Here is a 19,519-nt window from a genome sequence, read left to right on the forward strand (position 1 = left end):
GGCAGAGACTCCCAGGGAAGGAGCTTCTCTGGTCGCATAAAACCTGAAGCTCGACCTGGACAACTTGGAAGGTGGAAAACAAAAAACTGCTTTGCCTTGTTCCCTCTTCTCAGAAAACCACCCTTCTACTTCCTTCAGTGCCTTCTTCGCTGAAGAGGAGAGAACCAAATTCGGTAACCTCGAAGAACAACTGAGGGAGCTTCCATAAAGTGTCGAAGCAGAAGAGGAGGGAGTAGCTGGCGAAAAGAAGCTTGGAAAAGTCACTAGCAGGAACCTCAACAATACAGAGTACGACGACGAAGGAGCATCTTGATCTGGAACAACCTCTTTCTCAGAAGAAACAGGAGAAAACAATAAGTCCACTGTCGTCTGAGCTGTAGGAGGAGCCTTCTGAAGTAAACTGATAATATTATCCAGGTTGCTCTGAATTGGGTCAACTGAAGGAGGAACAATATCTGAGACGACACTACCATGAAGCAGTGGTGGAGAGGGCGCCAATGGGCACTCAGGGGGCAATGTAGAGTTAGGAGCCAGTGACGAACCGATGGCCAACGGGTGCCAGTGGGCGCTCCTCCGCAAATGGGAGCTTGGGCGCTTCGATGCCAGTTGCTGGCTGCTCAGGCGCTGATTGTAGAGATGAAGATGCTGGGTGTGCAACTCCTGATGAAGTAGTTCCTTTATATGATGAAGAACATCTACACGCCACAAGGTGCTTCGGCGCCAGTTTACAACCGTCATCAGAAGAAGCAGAAGAGAATTCTTCCAGGCTATCCCAGTGACTGCACAAGGGGCATGCTGAATCCTTGCCCTTCTTACAAGGAACAGGAGAAGCAATCTCAAAATCCAATGCACGCCTTTTCAGCGGGCGTGACTTGTCCGCATCGCGCCACGCACGCCTGGGACTAAGTTCTTCAGAGCTGGAGGACATACAGTGAGCACTCACTTGAAGGCCTTTCCAACGGCCTTTGGTTGCAGTCTGGGATTCATCAACAGACTGAAACGAGGGGGCGACTGCTCGGGGGGCAGACCGCAACAGCCTCCCTTAGGCTACCAATTTGACTCCTCCCAGGTGCTGGGGAGTATGTCAGGGACCATGGCTTAGGAGAATTGGCAGGCCGAACAGCCACCTCCTCCACTACCACTGCACTTGCACCGGGCGCCACAGGGCGCTCTGACTCACCCTTATTCATTAACACTTTCACTGATGACACTAATTTCACGATTGAGTGCACAATTAACTCGCAGCGAGTGTCAATTTTCGACCCCAGACTGACGATGGTGTTGGGATCAGAAATGAGAGAGCCAGGTAAAGGAGAGGGTTGCACAGGTGGAGGAGTTGGAACCGGATTGGAAGAAATTACAGGAGCAATTGCATCCGACTTAGCGGATGAATCCTGACTAGCTAAAGCTTTACTAGATTCCCTAGCAATAGCTTTCCTCTTCCTATCTCTAGCTAGTTTCTTAAGATGTGAATCTCAAGTCTTCCACTTCTTTAAATCTCAGGCGCTACACTCCTCACAACGTAAATCCACTGACATGTTTGTCCCCTACATTGAACACAAACAGTGTGAGAGTCGTAAGATTCTTTACTCAGTTCAGTATTGCAGCCTTAGCTAAAATAGCTAATACTAGAAATACTAGTGTCAGACATCCTGGAAAATTCTAAGACAAGTCAAAAAAACGGGCAAAAAGTCATAAACCAATGATCAAAACTCGCCTAACACTATCTGAATTATGCCGAAAGGCTACGAAAATAAATACTTCACCAATCAAAGATAGAGCAAACAACCAGCAAAGCATAAATTTCAAGATTCAAGCTGCTGCCAACCACAGTCCTTCAACCCCAGCTGGCAGAAACAAATTGAAGCTCTTTGCTATGCTGTACCTCTTCTTCCCCTGAAAGTGGGCGGGGCACGTCACCATAACCAAAACAAACTAGCGTGACCTGCAATTTCAAAATTTTAAGCTGACGGTTAAAAGAAACTTATAGCTATGCAATTACTGGGTAAGTTACTTAAATAAAAATACCAGTTTAACAATATCACAAAATAACTCTCATGGCTCTGCCAAGCAATAAGATAACTCTTCTCTCTACATTAAAGCGAGGACAGTCAATTAAAATGTTCATCATTAGATCAGTTTGACTAGAATTACAAACTGTGACTACCAGAAAAAGTCTAAGAGCCAGGATACTGATAGCCAGATGTACTGAAATTTAGACATACCCCAACTGCAAGAACCTATAGGTAGAAAGAGAAAGGAAATCTATCATTCAGACTCCTACCCTCAGTACCTAAAACAAAAGGGTTCTGCTTGAACATGGGTTAAATGCAGAATCCTACCCTCAGTACCTAAAACAAAAGGGTTCTACTTGAACATGGGTTAAATGCAACTCTGATGTGTGCTAAACAATTTTCTTCATATTTAAGAGAGGACAGTCAATTGAAATGTTCATCATTAGATCAGTTTGACTAGAGTTACAAACTGTGACTACCATAAAAAGTCTAAGAGCCAGGATACTGATAGCTGGATGTATTGAAATTTAGACAGCCCAACCCCAAGAACCTAGAGGTAGAAGGAGAAAGGAAGTCTATCAGTCAGACTACTACCCTCAGTACCTAAAACAAAAGGGTTCTGCTTGAACACGGGTTAAATGTAACTCTGACGTGTGCTAAACAATTTTCTCAATCGCTATGGGACTCTAGTGCCTTCTCTAAGTGCATGGAGGTGTTACAAGTGCCTTCTGGTTAGCCAGTGTTGAGAAGAGGAATCTGTAGTCCAACAGATACAATACAACCTAACAGAAACTTCAGGGAGTTGCACAAAAGCATGATGCTTCAATTGTTCTACCTCAGATTCAAAGGAAAAAAAAGTGATTCTCTCCATGAAGTGAAGTGCAGAGTGCAGAAGTGGTAGTCATAATTCCTAGAAATGGTTGAATGAGAGGAATATGAAGACTCTCAATCTAAAGTCTAGCTAAGACAGCCAAGTGGACAGTTACAAGGGAAATCTCATATGCAAATCTAATAGACCTCAAAGATGCCATATTTTCTCAGGCAAATATGGAAGAAAAGACCATCCAGTAGGCTAAGATGTAGCCTAGTGATCTAACAATGGTTCCTAAAAAGAAGAGAGGTTGACAGGAAAGTTGAAACTGCGACTGTCATGCAAAATGACATAAAGAGACCATTCAAGGTCTTCCTCCAGGAACAGAGAAGGCAATCAGAAGTATTGCAAGTACTTCTTGATGAGAGGAGTAAAATAAAGGGAAAGCTGTGATTCAAACACTGCAGTCGACTAGAGGGCGGAGACTAAAAGAACTGGATTCCCTGAGAGAAACAAGATTGTCCATGACACGTCTTCCAGGGCAAAAGCAAAGAGGAACAGGCAATTGGGTTCCTCAACGCATGTCAGTACCTAACAGGGATTAACCAATGTGAACCACAGCTCAGTTAGGCCCAAGCAGGGTCAGCATCCATTTAGGAAGCAGAATAGTAACAAACTGGTAAGCAGAATAGTAACAAACTGGTAAGAAGTGAACCAAAACGAGAACACCAAACTGGAATGGGCATATCAGCAACAGAGTGGCAGCTTGGAGGGGAGAAAACTCTCTGATCCAGAGATCAGGGAATCAGCATCCCTACCAGGATGGCCAGCGCATGTGGTATTGTATTATTATTGCTCAGAAGATGAACCCTATTCATATGGTACAAGCCTACAGGGATCATTAACTTGAAATTAAAACTTCCAAAGAATATGGTGTTCAATGGAAAGAAGTGACAGAAGGTAATAGGAAATACAGAAAGAAGAGATCAGTTATTAGAAAAAAAAATTAATTAAGAAATAGATAAAAATATAGGTGAAAATATTGCACCTTCACTTGAACTTTTGAGGTTCCAATTGCACAAAATCCTCAGGAAGACTATTCCACAGTCAAACAGTGTGGGGAAATGAATAAAGGGCCTCTGGAGCTGGGAAGTTTGATAGTGAGGCACATTTACTATATATTGGTGCTGTTTTTAAGCATATCTGGTTGCTTTCAGCAGGACAAAAAGATCAGGGATCAGTTGTGAATGTGAAAGATCTCCATTAACGTACAGCTTATAAAAAATTGACAGACACACCCCTCTGTTGATGGTCCAAGTCATAATTGCTAATGTAAGGAAACAAAGCCCTACCACAATGAACCACACTGTCTAAAAGACAAAAATCTCTGGCAGAGGCCATTATCCACATCAGAGAACAGTATTCAAGTAAAGGAAGGGCAAATGACCTAAAACAGGTTGCATTGATTTTATCAGTTAATATATATATATATATATATATATATATATATATATATATATATATATATATATATATATATTTATATATATATATATATGTATATATATATATATATATATGTATATATATATATATATATATATATATATATATATATATATATATATACATATATATATATATATACATATATGTGTATATATATATATATGTATGTATGTATGTATGTATGTATGTATGTATGTATGTATGTATGTATGTATGTATGTATGTATGTATGTATATGTATATATGTATATATATATATATATATATATATATATATATATATATATATATATATGTATATATATATATATATATATATATATATATATATGTATATATAATGTATATATATATACATATATATATATATATACATATATATATATATATATATATATATATATATATATATATATATATATATATATATATATATATATATATATATATATATATATATATGTATATATATATATATATATATATATATATATATATATATATATATATATATATATATATATATATATATATATATATATATGTATATATATATATATGTATATATATATATATATGTATGTATGTATGTATGTATGTATGTGTGTATATATATATATATATATATATATATGTATATATATATATATATATGTATATATGTATATATATATATATATATATATATATATATATGAAGATAAGAAGGCCCATAAAACACTATTTAAACGTTGAAACCATATATTTGGGCACTATTTGCCCTACCAGTGAACAGGGGCACAGAAGCTAGTGGATGAAATATATGGTTTCAACGTTTAAATAGTGTTTTATGGGCCTTCTTATATTCATATTACACTGTAGTATTACAGGAAAAGACATTCATATATATATATATATATATATATATATATATATATATATATATATATATATATATATATATATATATATATATATATATATATATATATATATATATATATATATATATATATAATGTATGTATGTATGTAACATAAGAAGGCCGATAAAACACTATTTGAACGTTGCAACCATATATTTGTTATTTTACTCCAAGACATTTAGCAAAAAGCCTTTGAGACATGCATCTTTTTAGTCATAATTGTTTTTTGCAAAATGTTTATCAAATGCAACTAGGAAATTAAGATTACTCTCGGGACCTGGTTTTAGAGCGAATGAAACCCCAAGATTAGGAACAGCATATGCAATGATCTTGGCCTACCCAATAATGTGCTGAACCTCCTCTCTAACCATCCCCTCACTGCAGAAGAACAGACCGTTTTAAATCTTAGGGTTTCATTCGCTCTAAAACCAGGTCCCGAGAGTAATCACTGCGTTTCTTAGATGTGGGAGAATCTGAATCACTTGAAGAAAGGGTATGGGTATCCATTCGAACACTTTTCCAACGGCGTTCTTACGCAGCCTGGGATTGGCGGACAACAGGCTCGGATGAGGCGATGACTGCTCGTGAGCAAACCCCAATGACCTCCCTTGGACTGCCAGTTTGCTTCCTCCCATGTTTGCAAGAGGAGTTTAGCAGGGACCGTGGTCTAGGAGCATCGGTGGAATGAACAACTGCCCCCTCCACTGACACTTCACTCGACACTACACTATTAAATATGACATTTTTATTCTAAAATAATGTTTAACACATACTTACCTGTTAGTTACATATAGCTTTAGTCTTTGACGTCACGGCAAAATTTCAAAACGCATGGCAGCAGCCAGTCCGGAATATCGGGTGATCGCCTTACCTGCCCTCTGTCGGGGTACTAGGAACTATTCCAACATGCTTCAGAATAATTTGCCTACCTGTCCCCGTGGGGAGGAGGGTGGGCTTTCAGATATGTAACTAATAGGTAAGTATGTGTTAAACATTATTTTAGAATAAAAATGTCATTTTAACACATACAACTTACCTGTTAGTTACATATAGCTGATTGACACCTTTAGGAGGTGGGGCAATGACAGCTAAAAAGAGTTGTTGGAAACATTAAGGTTATTAATGTAGAAAATTTCTTAGTTCCTCACCTGCTAAGGTAGCTGATTCCACAGTTACTGCCTCAGTAACCTGCTATCCTTAGAGCAACCGCGGGTATAATGACCTGGTCGCAGATTGCTTAAGCTGGGTATCAGTCACCTAGGACATGGCCGTGACAATACCACAAGTATGCCCCTGCTCAGGGCGCAGCACAAACATCATGAATTACAAAAGGGTCACCCAACACCAAAGAAAAAGCATAACCATAAAAACCAAAACCAACTGTGGGGTAAAACTATCCAACACTTACCCTCACAGACAACCGTAAAAACCTTCACACTCCAAAAAACAAGTAAGTAAAGGTAGGTTAATCCTCCTTTACCCTTTACCCATTACCGTGCCAGATACAACAAAGGGCCCTAACGTGCTGCACTCATCAAACACTGTCTGCACTTAGAGAGATAATGCAAAGCAAATACAGACTTACATCTCCAGTAGGTTGCTTGCACAATATCTTGAAGGGAGAGGTTCCTTTATAAGCGAGAGAAGTAGAGATAGCCCTCACTTGAGTGAGCCTTCACTTTTACACATTTTCAAATCATTCTCTGAAATATTGGAGTGAGCTTCAGAAATCAGATCTCTAATAAAAAGGACATGGCATTCTTGGACATCGGTCTAAGAGGGTTCCTGACCGAACACCATAAGGAATCTGAAGGACCCTAACATCTTTAGTCCTTCGCAAATAATATTTCAAGGCTCTGACTGGGCAGAGAACCTCTCCTGCTCTTACCTACCAATTCCGACAGACTCGAATCTCAAAAGAGCGAGGCCACGGGTGCGAAGGGGTCTCGTTCTTGGCCATAAAAAACAGTTTGAAAGAACAAATTGCTTTTGAAGCAGAGAATCCTACTCTCTTATCCAAGGCGTGGATCTCACTGATTCTCTTAGCTGTAGCTAACAAAACTAAAAAGAGGGTTTTCCTCGTAAGATCTCTTAAAGAAACAGAATCCATAGGTTCAAATTTCTCAGACATAAGCCACTTCAGGACTACATCAAGATTCCACGAAACAACTTTAGCATCTGACCTCTTAGAGGTACCGAAGGATTTAATAAGGTCCGTTATATCTTGGTTATTAGAGATATCCAAACCTCTGTGACGAAAAACAGTAGCCAGCATGCTACGATAACCTTTAATTGTGGATACAGAAAGGTTCTTATTCCTGAGGAACAAAAGAAAATCCGCAATCTGCGTCACCGAGGGTTCTGGAAGAGGAAATGTCATGATCTTTTGCACCATGAACGAAACATATTCCACTTGGACTCATAGACCTTGATCGAAGATGGTCTTCTGGCTCTAGCGATGGATTGAGCCGCTTTCTTCAAAAATCCTTTGCTTCTGAGTAGGCGTTCGATAGTCTGAACGCAGTTAGCCGCAGACTTGACAGGTTTTCGTGAAATCTCCTGAAGTGGGGCTGTCTGAGTAAATCTACTCTGTTTGGAAGGCTCCTCGGAAGTCGATCAAGAGATCCATGAGAACTGGGAACCAATCCCTGGAAGGCCAGAAGGGGCTATCAAAGTCATCCTGGTGTTGGAGTGGTGCTGAAATTTCCTCAACACCGCACCTAACATCTTGAACGGCGGGGAAGGCGAAAGGTCCAGACCCGACCAATTCAGTAGCATTGCGTCCGTCTGGAAGGCTGCTTGGTCCGGGACAGGAGAGCAGAAGATTGGGAGCCTGTTCGATTTGTTCGTCGCATGAACAGGTCTACCAGAGGTTGACCCCAAAGTCTCCACAGCGACTTGCACACTTCTTCGTGCAAAATCCACTCTGTGGACAGAACCTGGTGCTTCCTGCTCAAGGAGTCCGCTCTCACGTTGAGGGCTCCCTGAATGAATCTTGTTAGGAGCAGAATCTTGTGCTTCTCTGCCCACAAAAGGAGGTCTCTTGCTACCTCGCTGAGGGAGTAAGAATGAGTGCCCCCCTGTTTTTTTATGTAAGACAACGCTGTGGTGCTGTCTGAATGAACCAGAACTGTTTGTCCCTGTACGAATGGTAGGAAGTGTACGAGACTCAGGTGGATTGCTTTCAACTCCTTCTTGTTGACGTGCCATTCTTTTCTGTCGCATTCCACAAACCTGAAATTTCTTTTACACCCAACGCGCTCCCCATCCTACTTTGACGAGTCTGCAAACAGTTCGTGGTTCGGGTTCGACGGAAATAGAGAGAGACCTTTCTCTAATTTTCTTCGATCTAACCACCACCTTAGATCTTCCTTGATAAGGTCCGAGATTGGAAAGGAGAAGGAGTCTGGAAGCGTTTTCCTGTTCCATTGCTCCCTGAGGTAGAATTGAAGGGGCCTCATGTGAAGTCTCCCCAGGGAGACAAACTTTTCTATTGACGCCAGAGTTCCCAGGAGGCTCATCCAAGCCTTTATGGAACAGGTATCCATATCCAGAAAGTTCTGGACTTTTTTGAGACAGTCCGAGATTCTTTGATCTGACGGAAAAGCCAGAAAAGGAACTGTTTCCAGTCTCATTCCTAAATAGATCCTGGATTGTGAGGGAGATAGGTGAGACTTCTTCCAATTGATTAGAAGTCCTAGCTTCTGTGTCAAGTCGAGAGTTACTTGCAAATCCTCCAAGCACTGAGGCTGAGACTGGGAACGAAGGAGCCAATCGTCGAGATAGAGAGAGATCTTTATTCCTCTGAGATGAAGAGCTTTGGCAACAGTGGACATAACTCTTGTGAATACTTGAGGGCTGTGGACAGACCGAAGCACAGAGTCCTGAACTGATAAGTCTTCTCCTGGAAAACGGTTAAGAAACTTCCTGGGACGCGGGATGGATCGGAATGTGAAAGTAAGCGTCCTGCAGATCTATTGAGACCATCCAATCCCCGGACGAAGAGAATTGAGGACGGATTGCGTCGTCTCCATCGAGAAACTGGTTTTCTCCACGAAAAGGTTGAGAGAACTCACGCCCAGGACTGGTCTCCAGCCGCCTGAGGCCTTTGGAACAAGAAAAAGCGGTTGTAAAAGCCTGGAGAGTTGACTTCTTCCACGATCTCTATCGCTCCTTTTAAAAGCATGGAGTCTACTTCCGCACTCAGAACCGAGCATTTTTCTAAGTTGCTGGAATATGCTGTCAAAGCTAAAGGTTCTGTTGCAAGAGGGGCCTCTTGAGGAAGGGGATAGAATATCCTTCCTTTAGCACGGACGTGGTCCACTGGTCCGCTCTGATCTCCTCCCAAATTTGCCAGAACTGCTGAAGTCTGGCTCGACTAGTGCATGGAGGACATGCAGATCACTTTTACTTGAGGGTTTGATAGTCTTGGAGACAAATCTTGCTTTGCCCCGGAAACGAGATACTGTACGGGTGAGGGGCCTGCCACGAAAGGGCCTATCTTGATTAACTAGAGGACGAGTTTGCGCTGGCAGAGAAGGTTGAGGAGCTTTTGGTTTCCGAGTGGATTGCGCCAAAAGGTCCTGTGTGGACTTCTGAGTAAGGGATTTCGACACTTCGGCCACAAGTTCTTGAGGGAAAAGGTACTTCTTATCCAGAGGTGCGAAAAGAAGAGCCGATCTTTGAGTCCTAGAAACTCCTGAGCGACAAAAGAGCACCAAAGTTGTCGCTTCTTAAGAACTCCTAACGTGAAGATGGAGGCTAACTCAGACGCACTGGTCACTTAATCCCTTTATCTAAGCAGGACATAACAGAAGAGAAATCATCGAAATGCGCTCGGAAAGACCAAAAGACTTTACCTTCCTACCCAAAGCGCCAATAGTCCAGTCCATAAAACTGATGACTTCCAAAACTCTGAAAACGTTCTTCAAAAGGTGGTCCAACTCTGAAGGAGAGAAGAAAATCCGAGCCGAGTTCATCGCAGAACGACGAGTAGAGTCAACGAGACTGGAGAAGTCTCCTGAGAGGAGGCAGAAGCTCCCAGAGAGAAAACTTCCCAGTGTCGAGCAAGCCTTCGTCTTAGTAGAAAGCTTGGAAGGAGGGAAGCAGAAAGTGGTTTTCCCCTGATCACGTTTGTCTTCCAACCAGGAGTTCATTTTCTTTAATGCCTTTTTGGCTGAAATAGAAAGCACTAACTTCATAAAGGAAGAGGTAGGAGGCTTCGAGTCTCTTGCGTACTGAGAGAGAGGGGAAGCCGGGCCTGAGGTGCAAAATCCTCAGGAAAATTATCAATAAAAAGCGAAGAAGCTTCTTATAATCCGAGCGAGAGGAGTCTGGTTCGTCTACAGGAAACTCTTCCACAACTTCTTCCTCAGACGAAATAGGAGAAAAACCTTCCGCTTGCACATACACATCTTGTGAAGGAGGAGTAGGAGCCTGAATAAGAGCTTGAGGAGGAGCCTGAGCCTGAGTAGGCGCCACAAGAGGAGCCTGAACTGGCGCCACAAGAGGAGCCTGAACTGGCGCCACAAGAGGAGCCTGAACTGGCGCCACAAAGGAGCCTGGGATGGCGCCTCACCTGGCGCTACCTGAGGCGCTTGAGCCTGAGAGAGCGCTAAATCTTGAGGGGCGCCTGAGCCTGACTAGGCGTTTGAGCCTGATCCTGAACCAAAGGAGGATCAAGAGACACAGATCGAGGAGGAGCTTTTGCACTGGGGCTCCGAGAGCTCGAGACGAAGGAGGAGGCATCAAATACACTTCAGAAGGCTTAGCTGGAGAAGAACCAGGCCTTCCGAGCCCGCCAAGAATGCTTCCAATTTTCTTGTGCATCGTCAAGAAAGTCATGAGTAGACGAGGATCCAACTGGGGAACGATGATCAGTAGAGCCAGGATCGTGATGAGGAAGAGGCGCAGAAGCCACAATAGGCTACGTGAAACCAAAGGAGAAACACCGGGAACGCTGGGCAACACCGAATGGGAAGTCTTATACCTCTTGCGACATGAGCCTTGCGCCTGGGAGAAGACTCTTCTGACGACGAAAATCTCTCCGGACTCTCCCAAAAACTACAGGAAGGCTGTGATAAGCTAAATGGCTTCTTCTTCTGAACCGCTGAAGGCGAAAGATTCCTGGACCTCTTCAATGGTCTAGACTCGTGAAATCTCCAGCCTCTGCGAGGCTAATCACTGGAGCTTGAAGAAAGACACTTCCTTGAGTCGCCTTTCCAACGGGCGCTCTGAAACAGCCTGGGAAACAACAGGACTGTTCGAGGGGGCGGCTGCTCGTGAGCAGACCCCACTCGCCTCCCTTGGACTTTCAGCATGTCTTCTCCCAGGAGCAGGGAGCTTGACAGAGGCTTAGGTCTAGGAGAACGAGTAGGCCGAGCAACCACCTCCTCCACCACACTAACACTTTGCACTGCACTTAAATTATTCACAATATTTTGGAAAGAATCCATACGCTCATGAAGGGATTTCACATTAACGCCAATATCCTCCATGGCGCCCACAATAAGGTTAAATCTGGCGTCCATCTGGACTTGATACTCAGACACGGTAACGGGTTCAGGGATATCAGAGTCAGGAATAGGAATATTAGTAGCCACGGGATATTAATAAAAGTTTCCTGCATAGCTAAGGGAGATTCCGGTTTCTGAGAGAGAGAAGAAGAACTTCTAGCTAAAGCTTTCCTGGCTCTATCTTTCTCAAGCTTCTTTACATACTTAGATAGAGCCTTCCAATCTTTTCAGTCATACTGACACATTCATCACACTTCCTCTCATATGAACATTCCTGACCTCTACAAGCCACACAAATTGAATGAGGATCAAGACTAGCCTTGACCAACCTCGTCTTACAGCCTTTGCTGCAAACCCTAAAGGTATAAGACCCAGAATCTGACATAATTATCAGAAAACCTGACTAAATAGGTGACAAAAATAACTGGCAAAGCCGCAAACCAACAAAGAGTACTTCACCAAGTGAAAACAGCTCGATGTAGGCAGATACAATGAAATTTCGCTCGAGTACCGACAACAATGTCGCCGGCGTGACGGCAAAATTATTCTGAAGCATGTTGAATAGTTCCTAGTACCCGACAGAGGGCAGGTAAGGGCGATCACCCGATATTCGGACTGGCGCCAGGCGCGCTTTTGAAATTTTGCCGTGACGTCAAAGACTAAAGCTATATGTAACTAACAGGTAAGTTGTATGTGTTAAATTGTCCATTAGGACCTTCACAGAGTTCCCAATCTGGGAAACAATATTAATAAGTAAATTAAATCTCTCATCGACCCGTGCTTCTAACCTGGCAATGGCATTGGGTTCAGCAGAATGAGAGCTAGGTACAGGAGTGACAGGAAAAGCTGGAGGATTGGAAATGGGAGAAAAAGCTGTCACAGACATTGAAAGGATAGGCATAACATCATCCCTTGAAGAATGAACTACACTAAAAGTTAAGTATACCTTAGTTTAACCAGGCCACTGCGCTGATTAACAGCTCTCCAAGGGCTGGCCCGAAGGATTAGACTTATTTTACATGGCTAAGAACCAATTGGTTACCTAGCAATGGGCCCTACAGCTTATTGTGGAATCTGAACCACATTATAGCGAGAAATGAATTTCTATCACCAGAAATAAATTCCTCTAATTCTTCATTGGCCGGCCGGAGACTCGAACTCGGGGGAAGCCTTTGCTTCGGCCCTAGCTGTAGCTTTTCTAATTCGGTCACATTGCGATTTGTCTAAGTGTGATTGTAAAGTCTTCCATTTACCTTTCTCCCAGTCTTTACATTCGTCACAGTTCAATTCAGGAGAACAAATTTGTTCCCTACAAGTACAACAAATGGTATGCGAGTCATATTTTGCAGACGTGAGTCTAGTTTTGCAGACTTTGCTACAGTACCTAATGCTAAACAAACTAGAGTCCGACATAATGGTCAAAATTCCAATTGAATAAGTCACAATCAAAGTAGTATCCAAAATTCTAGCTAAGCTAGATGATAGCTGCACTACTAAAAATCAAAGAGTACTTCACCAAAGATGATCTCCGACCATCCGGCGAAAAAACGAAACAAGAGCTGCTAATAGCTGGTGTTCACTCATTAACCAGCAGAAACGAATTGGGCTCTCTAGCTACGTTGTACCTATTCTTCCCCGACAGTGGGCGGGGCAGCATACCTACACCCAAAACGAAAGAGCGCTACCGCAAGTTTCAAATTTTGAGCTGCCACGTAAAATAGAAACTATAGCTATGTAATTATTTGGCAAGTTACTTATATAAAAATAGAATATTGGCACCTCCACAAATGATGAATCATCACAGATGACCATAAGTTGTACAAATATGGACATCAATAATACATTTACAATAAAAGTACTTGTAATTTTTTTTGCTTTATTATTCTAACTTTAACGATTATTACAATTTTTCTAACTTGAGTGATCTGGCCACCTTTTATATCATTTGCACCTTACTGGGAATTTATATACTACAGTTACCATAAATAATGGAGACATCTTCAAGTTTCTTATTCAAGTATGTCATAAAGTCTGACACACATTGTGGGGGGAATGTGTAACTTAACCCTTAAGGGACGGGCTAAATATATATTAACCCTTAATGGATGGGCATCATTATATGATCTACAACAGGTTTTGAGTAATGGACGGGCTAGCTCATATGAGTATTTAATATTATGTGCCATACAATTTCGATGAATTTAGCGGGAAAGATGTTCATAGCACTTCAATGGTCCATAAATTACTTATGGCAACTATTGTAGCTCAGCACGGGACAGAGGGCAATCAGTGTGCCTTGAGACTTCATTGGGGAATGTATTGCCCCTCTCTATCCCACGACATCTTTTTATTTATTTGCTCATAAATATACCCAGGAATTGCTGGTGGTTTTAGTTCTTATCTTTTCTGATAGCATGTCAGCTTTAATTGTAATTTTGCAATGAAAAGTGCAAAGAAATATTAGAAAAAACATGTATACCTCACAAAAAGTTACTGCATCTCCCAATCTCAGTAAATCTTGTATATATTTTACAACATATACACTAAGAATTTGTTAGTAATTTTAGTTCTTGTCTGTTATGATACTGTGTGAGCTGTGACTATAATTTTACAAAACAAAATAAAATAAATTAGAAAAAAATATATAAATTGGTAAAATTAGCATATTTTTATGAGTGTCTCATAAAAGAGGCCCCTCACAGTGTTGTAAATAGTTACTTTCAACTTCCCGTTGAAGGTAGGGAAAAATTTTTAATTTTTTTTTTTATGCCATGTGCATTTGCATATCTTCCTCTTTCCATTGATGTTTTTTTCTTAAAAATTGGCCAACCTTAAGGTTTGCCAGGTCTGGAGGTGTGTTTAACCCTTAAAGGACGGGCTAAATATATATTAAACACACCCAAACCGGGCAAACTTTAAGATCGGGCAAATTTAAGATAAAAAAGCACATCAATGGAAAGAGGAAGATATGCAAATGTGCATGGTGTAAGAAAAAAAATTCTAAACATTTTTCCCTACCTTTGCCTGATGAGGAGACAGGTGATCTCTGAAACACAGCTTTCACTTCTATATTTTGGCATTTTTATGGGATCCTTATATTTGATGGAATTCTGTTTTAACAGAAAATATTCACAGTCATATATATATATATATATATATATATATATATATATATATATATATATATATACATATATATATGTGTACAGTATATGTATATACATACACATATACACATATATGTGTATATATATATACATATATATGTGTACACACACACACACACACACACATATATATATTATATATATATATATATATATATATATATATATATATATATATATATATATATATATATATATATATATATATATATATATATATATATATATATATATATATATATATATATATATATATATATATATATATATATATATATATATATTATATATATATATATTATATATATATATATATATATATATATATATATATATATATATATATATATATTATATATATATATATATATATATATTATATATATATATATTATATATGTATGTATGTATGTTTGTATATATATGAAGATAAAAAGGCCCATAAAACACTATTTAAACATTGCAACCATATACTTCGAGCACTTCCTTCTGTGCCCCTGTTCACTGGTAAAATATGGACAGATGATATGTTACAAGAGTAGCCTATGTATACAAAGCATATGTAGGTGTGGCCTTAAGACACTGTTGGTATGCAGATGACCGTTTCCAAGGAAGGATGGAAATTAAGCAATTCCCTGGAGTTTTTTGGCCTTATTAACTCCTGTTAGGCAATGCGTCTGGTGGTCATATTTTCTAGAACACCTGCTCAAGAAGAGGCCTGAGGATGACATCGACAAGTTAATCCTGAGGCCTCTTCTTAAGCAGGTGTTCCAGAAAATATAGCAACCCGATGCATCACCATACAGGACTTAATGAGGCCAAAAACTCCATGGAATTGCTTAATTTCCATCTTTCCTGGGAAACGGTCATTTGCATACCAACGGAGACTTACCGCCACACATACATATGCTTTGTATATAAACTCTTGTAACATATCATCTGTCCATATTTTACCAGTGAACAGGGGCACTGAACGAAGTGCTCGAAATATATGGTTGCAACGTTCAAAGTGTGTTTTATGGGCCTTTTTATCTTCATATTATACTGTTGTATTACAGTAAACACCCGTATTCACATTCTCACGATTCGCAGACTCACGCATTCGCAGGTTTCTCTGTAGAACATATCTACCCATTATTCTCAGAAAATTCGCCCATTCGCGGTATTTTTTACTGAGAAATATTCACTAATTACTGTATTTTCATCAAATTTTCATGAATAAATGCACTTTTTTGTGATAAAACTATTAAAATACTCAGGTATAAGCATATTTACAGGGTTTTTCTTATGTTTAAACTATCAAAATGGGCAGTTCTAGGTGTTTTTACAGGGGTTTTAAGTATTCGCGGATTTTAGCTATTTGCGGGGGGGGTGTGGTATGCATCCCCGTGAATACGGGGGTTCACTACATACATATATACACATGTATGTATATATATATCTCTCTCTATATGTGTATATATATATATATCTATATATATATATGCATTAGGGTCAATTCACACCATATGTTTTCTCACTTTTACATGGAAGTCAATGAAGCTGTATACATTTTAAGTTCTGTTTATCATTCATCTTTCATAAAACTTTCACATATGAAAGGGCTTGGGAATACTTTAGTGTTCTTTTAGCCTTACATAAACACAAGAGCATGGGAATAGTGTTCTTTTATCCTTGTGTATACGTTTTATTTGCCAGGATTTCTTCTAAATGCATCCAAGCCACAAGCAAGGCAAACACAGAAAAATTTTTAGTACAAAGGCTACCTATAGTGTAAATTGATTTTTGTAGGTTCTTTGACATTTCTTACCTAAAACCATGATAAACCATAATAAAACCACAATTTTGAAAACGAAAACATTTTTGTTTCTGAACACTATTGCATTATTAGAAACTAACTTTGGTTTGGTATTACAGCATATTTTACTTTATTACCAGTTCTTGCTATTGGAGTTTTTTTGCTTTGTTTTATCTCCTTAATAAGCTTAAAATGAAAGTAATATAAAATCTATTGTAATTTTACTGTCAGCGAGATATTTGCAGACAAATCTTGTTACCTGCTCAGACTTTTTCTAAGTTCATTTATGATTCAATGTTCAAGTGGGCTCCCAGTCAGATTAATGTTTTGTGCAATGCACTGTGGGTAAGGATGGCTAACATATTTGGGACATCTTTTGTTATTTTCATTTGGGGTGTGGGTATGTACACAATGCTGGAACCTGATTGGTTCTTTTGCTCTATTTTTCACCAATCAAGTGGGATCTTGAAATTTTGGCATTGCTTGAAAAAATCATCTTCAGTTCTCAGTCACAATTCCTTGGATGATGTTAGCTGACTATATTGTTCTGCAAGTGTTTTGAATATTTTTGGCGTTCATTTCAATAACTTAATTAGTAGTTAAGATAAAGCAGCTCCTTATATCCTAAAATTATGGGGGACCATAGTGGGAAAGCAAGATTTTTGAGTGGGAGAAAATGCAAGAGTAAAATACAGGGATGTATTCAAAAATCCCTATGATACTCATACAGGTTCTGATTCTCATTATGTGTCCCTTATGCTACTTATTTGCTACCAAAATGAAAGTTAGAAATGTTCAAAGTACACATTAAAAGAAAAACATCATTTCAATTCTGGAATGTGATTCTGGTTCAAAGTTAACATTCACCAGTTGATACCAAGTTGGTAATACATGACGGGACCTCTGATAGGATCACATATTTTAAGAAATATCTTATTAAATTTCACCCAGTCATACCCTATGCCACCTCTATTTTTCTAGCCATTTTGTTTCATTAGATGCTGGTACCCCTGGAGAACAGGGTTTCTGAGTCTCTGGTCAATACTGTCAATAATTGGTAATAAAGTGCTAGTTTTGAAGTAGAAATGGGGTGAGTGTAGAATGATGGAAACAGGTTCAGCAGATGAAAACAAACCTCACCTTTCCTAGAATAACATGTCTTGATCTAAACCAGACCTTACCTTCCTAACCTCACTGAGGGCGCAGTGCCTTGGCCTGGCCAGGGAGGCTTGGCTTTGACCCCCTGGACCCCCAAGTAACACTATATGCAGTATTGGAAATAATGAACGAAGCTTCCATTCAGAGGTAGTGTTAGAGCCTTAGGTAGAACTAGAGGACAGCTCTGCATGGGGTATTACCTTGCAAATTGGCTTTTTCTATAATATTTCGGTTACTGGTATTAGCTTGGAACTTAACTTTTTCTATAGTACATATTTTGGTTGCTTATCAAGAATTTACCCTTATTTTGGGGGGGTCTACTGTAATTAACCAGTAATTAACCTCAGAACTGATATGTTATTGTATGCTGGCCATCATGGAATGCTATCGTGCATATGCAGTGTTATAGGGGAACTCATGGTAAAAAGTGGTGTTTCCCTCACTGGGGGATCCGGGGGCGGAGCTCCCGACTAAGTAACACGGCCTGCTAGGTTAGGGTACATTAGGTGAGTATAGTTCCTCTTATAATAGGTTTCCTTAGCCAATCCCTTCTTGAACATACAGCTTCCTAATGACTTGCACATGTGTGGAACCATTCCATAACATGACAGTCTGGTTTTTCTGATAATGATTTCCCCCAGCCAAAACCCCACATTCCCAAAGGGTCCCCAACCATGTAGGATAGAGATACGAGGTTAATAATAATTGACCGTCAATAAACACCACCACCACCTTCATCAGCAACACTAAGAGTAAAGGAAAAATCAATTTCCAAGGTAATAGTCCGTGTGGAGCTGTTCTGTCGTTTTACCGAGCCTTATCCCATCATTCTGCAAAATACCCCCCAAGGGAAATGTACGGTAGCCTACAGTAGGCCTATGGCCACTTAGCCTAATAAAAGTTTCTGGGCCCCAAGTGGCTTGTCAGGTGATTGGGGGCTAGTCAAGTAGGCCTCGACCCCCTCAGTGCTTCTGCAGTTTGATCAAGATGAAACCTGCTGTCAAAAGCCAATAGGCCTCGCCTAGGCTAGAATAATGGTAATTTTAGGCTACGCCTATGGCCCCTCCCTGTCAGATAACAATTAGCCAATTTCCAACAATTTAATTAAATAAAATTATCACTGGTGTGTTACTGACAAAAAAGCGGGCCTAGGAGTTTCCTAACCTTCGTGGCCCAACGCCTAGGCTGAACGTAGGTTACCTTTGGCCTCTTGTTATGTGAAGCCAATGTTTCAATCCCCAACCCCACCCTCGCCTAATTCGCGGGACGTTAACCAAAATATTCCTACCTTGAGATTGCCTTAATGTTTATAAAATCGGGAGATTTCCGCAGCAATGAAGGTAACAGAGTATTGTTGCAATTGACAAGTAACCTTCCCTTGGATTGACGGACACACCACAGGCAGTCAAGGCCGCCGGCCATAAGACGTGCAAATGAGGGTCTTTTACTATTATTCCGTGGCGGTACGGCAACCCGTTTGGTCCTTTTGCCATTCAGAGCCAATCAGGATAACTTACCTTCAAAGTTTTCAGCAGAAAGAAACTAAAATACAATGGAAAATAATAGGTTGTTTTTGTCTTTCACTAAGAGATTCCCCCTTTGCAATTGTTTCGACAGAGGTTTCTAGGTCTATAGTTCCAGT

The 19,519-nt window shown here is 40.1% G+C and overlaps 1 protein-coding gene across 2 annotated transcripts in view; it reads right to left on the reverse strand.

The window, feature by feature from the left end:
* The window catches only part of Kap-alpha1 (karyopherin alpha1), an 82,674-nt gene extending 63,155 nt beyond the window's left edge, over positions 1-19,519 (reverse strand). The window contains exon 1 of one of the 2 annotated variants that reach the window (XM_067092013.1): positions 19,395-19,519. The gene's annotated coding sequence lies outside the window, so the exon portion shown is untranslated. The other variant, XM_067092019.1, reaches the window with a different exon arrangement.

This window comes from Macrobrachium rosenbergii, chromosome 4 (genome assembly GCF_040412425.1).
Source record: "Macrobrachium rosenbergii isolate ZJJX-2024 chromosome 4, ASM4041242v1, whole genome shotgun sequence".
Taxonomy (NCBI): Eukaryota; Metazoa; Arthropoda; class Malacostraca; order Decapoda; family Palaemonidae; genus Macrobrachium; species Macrobrachium rosenbergii.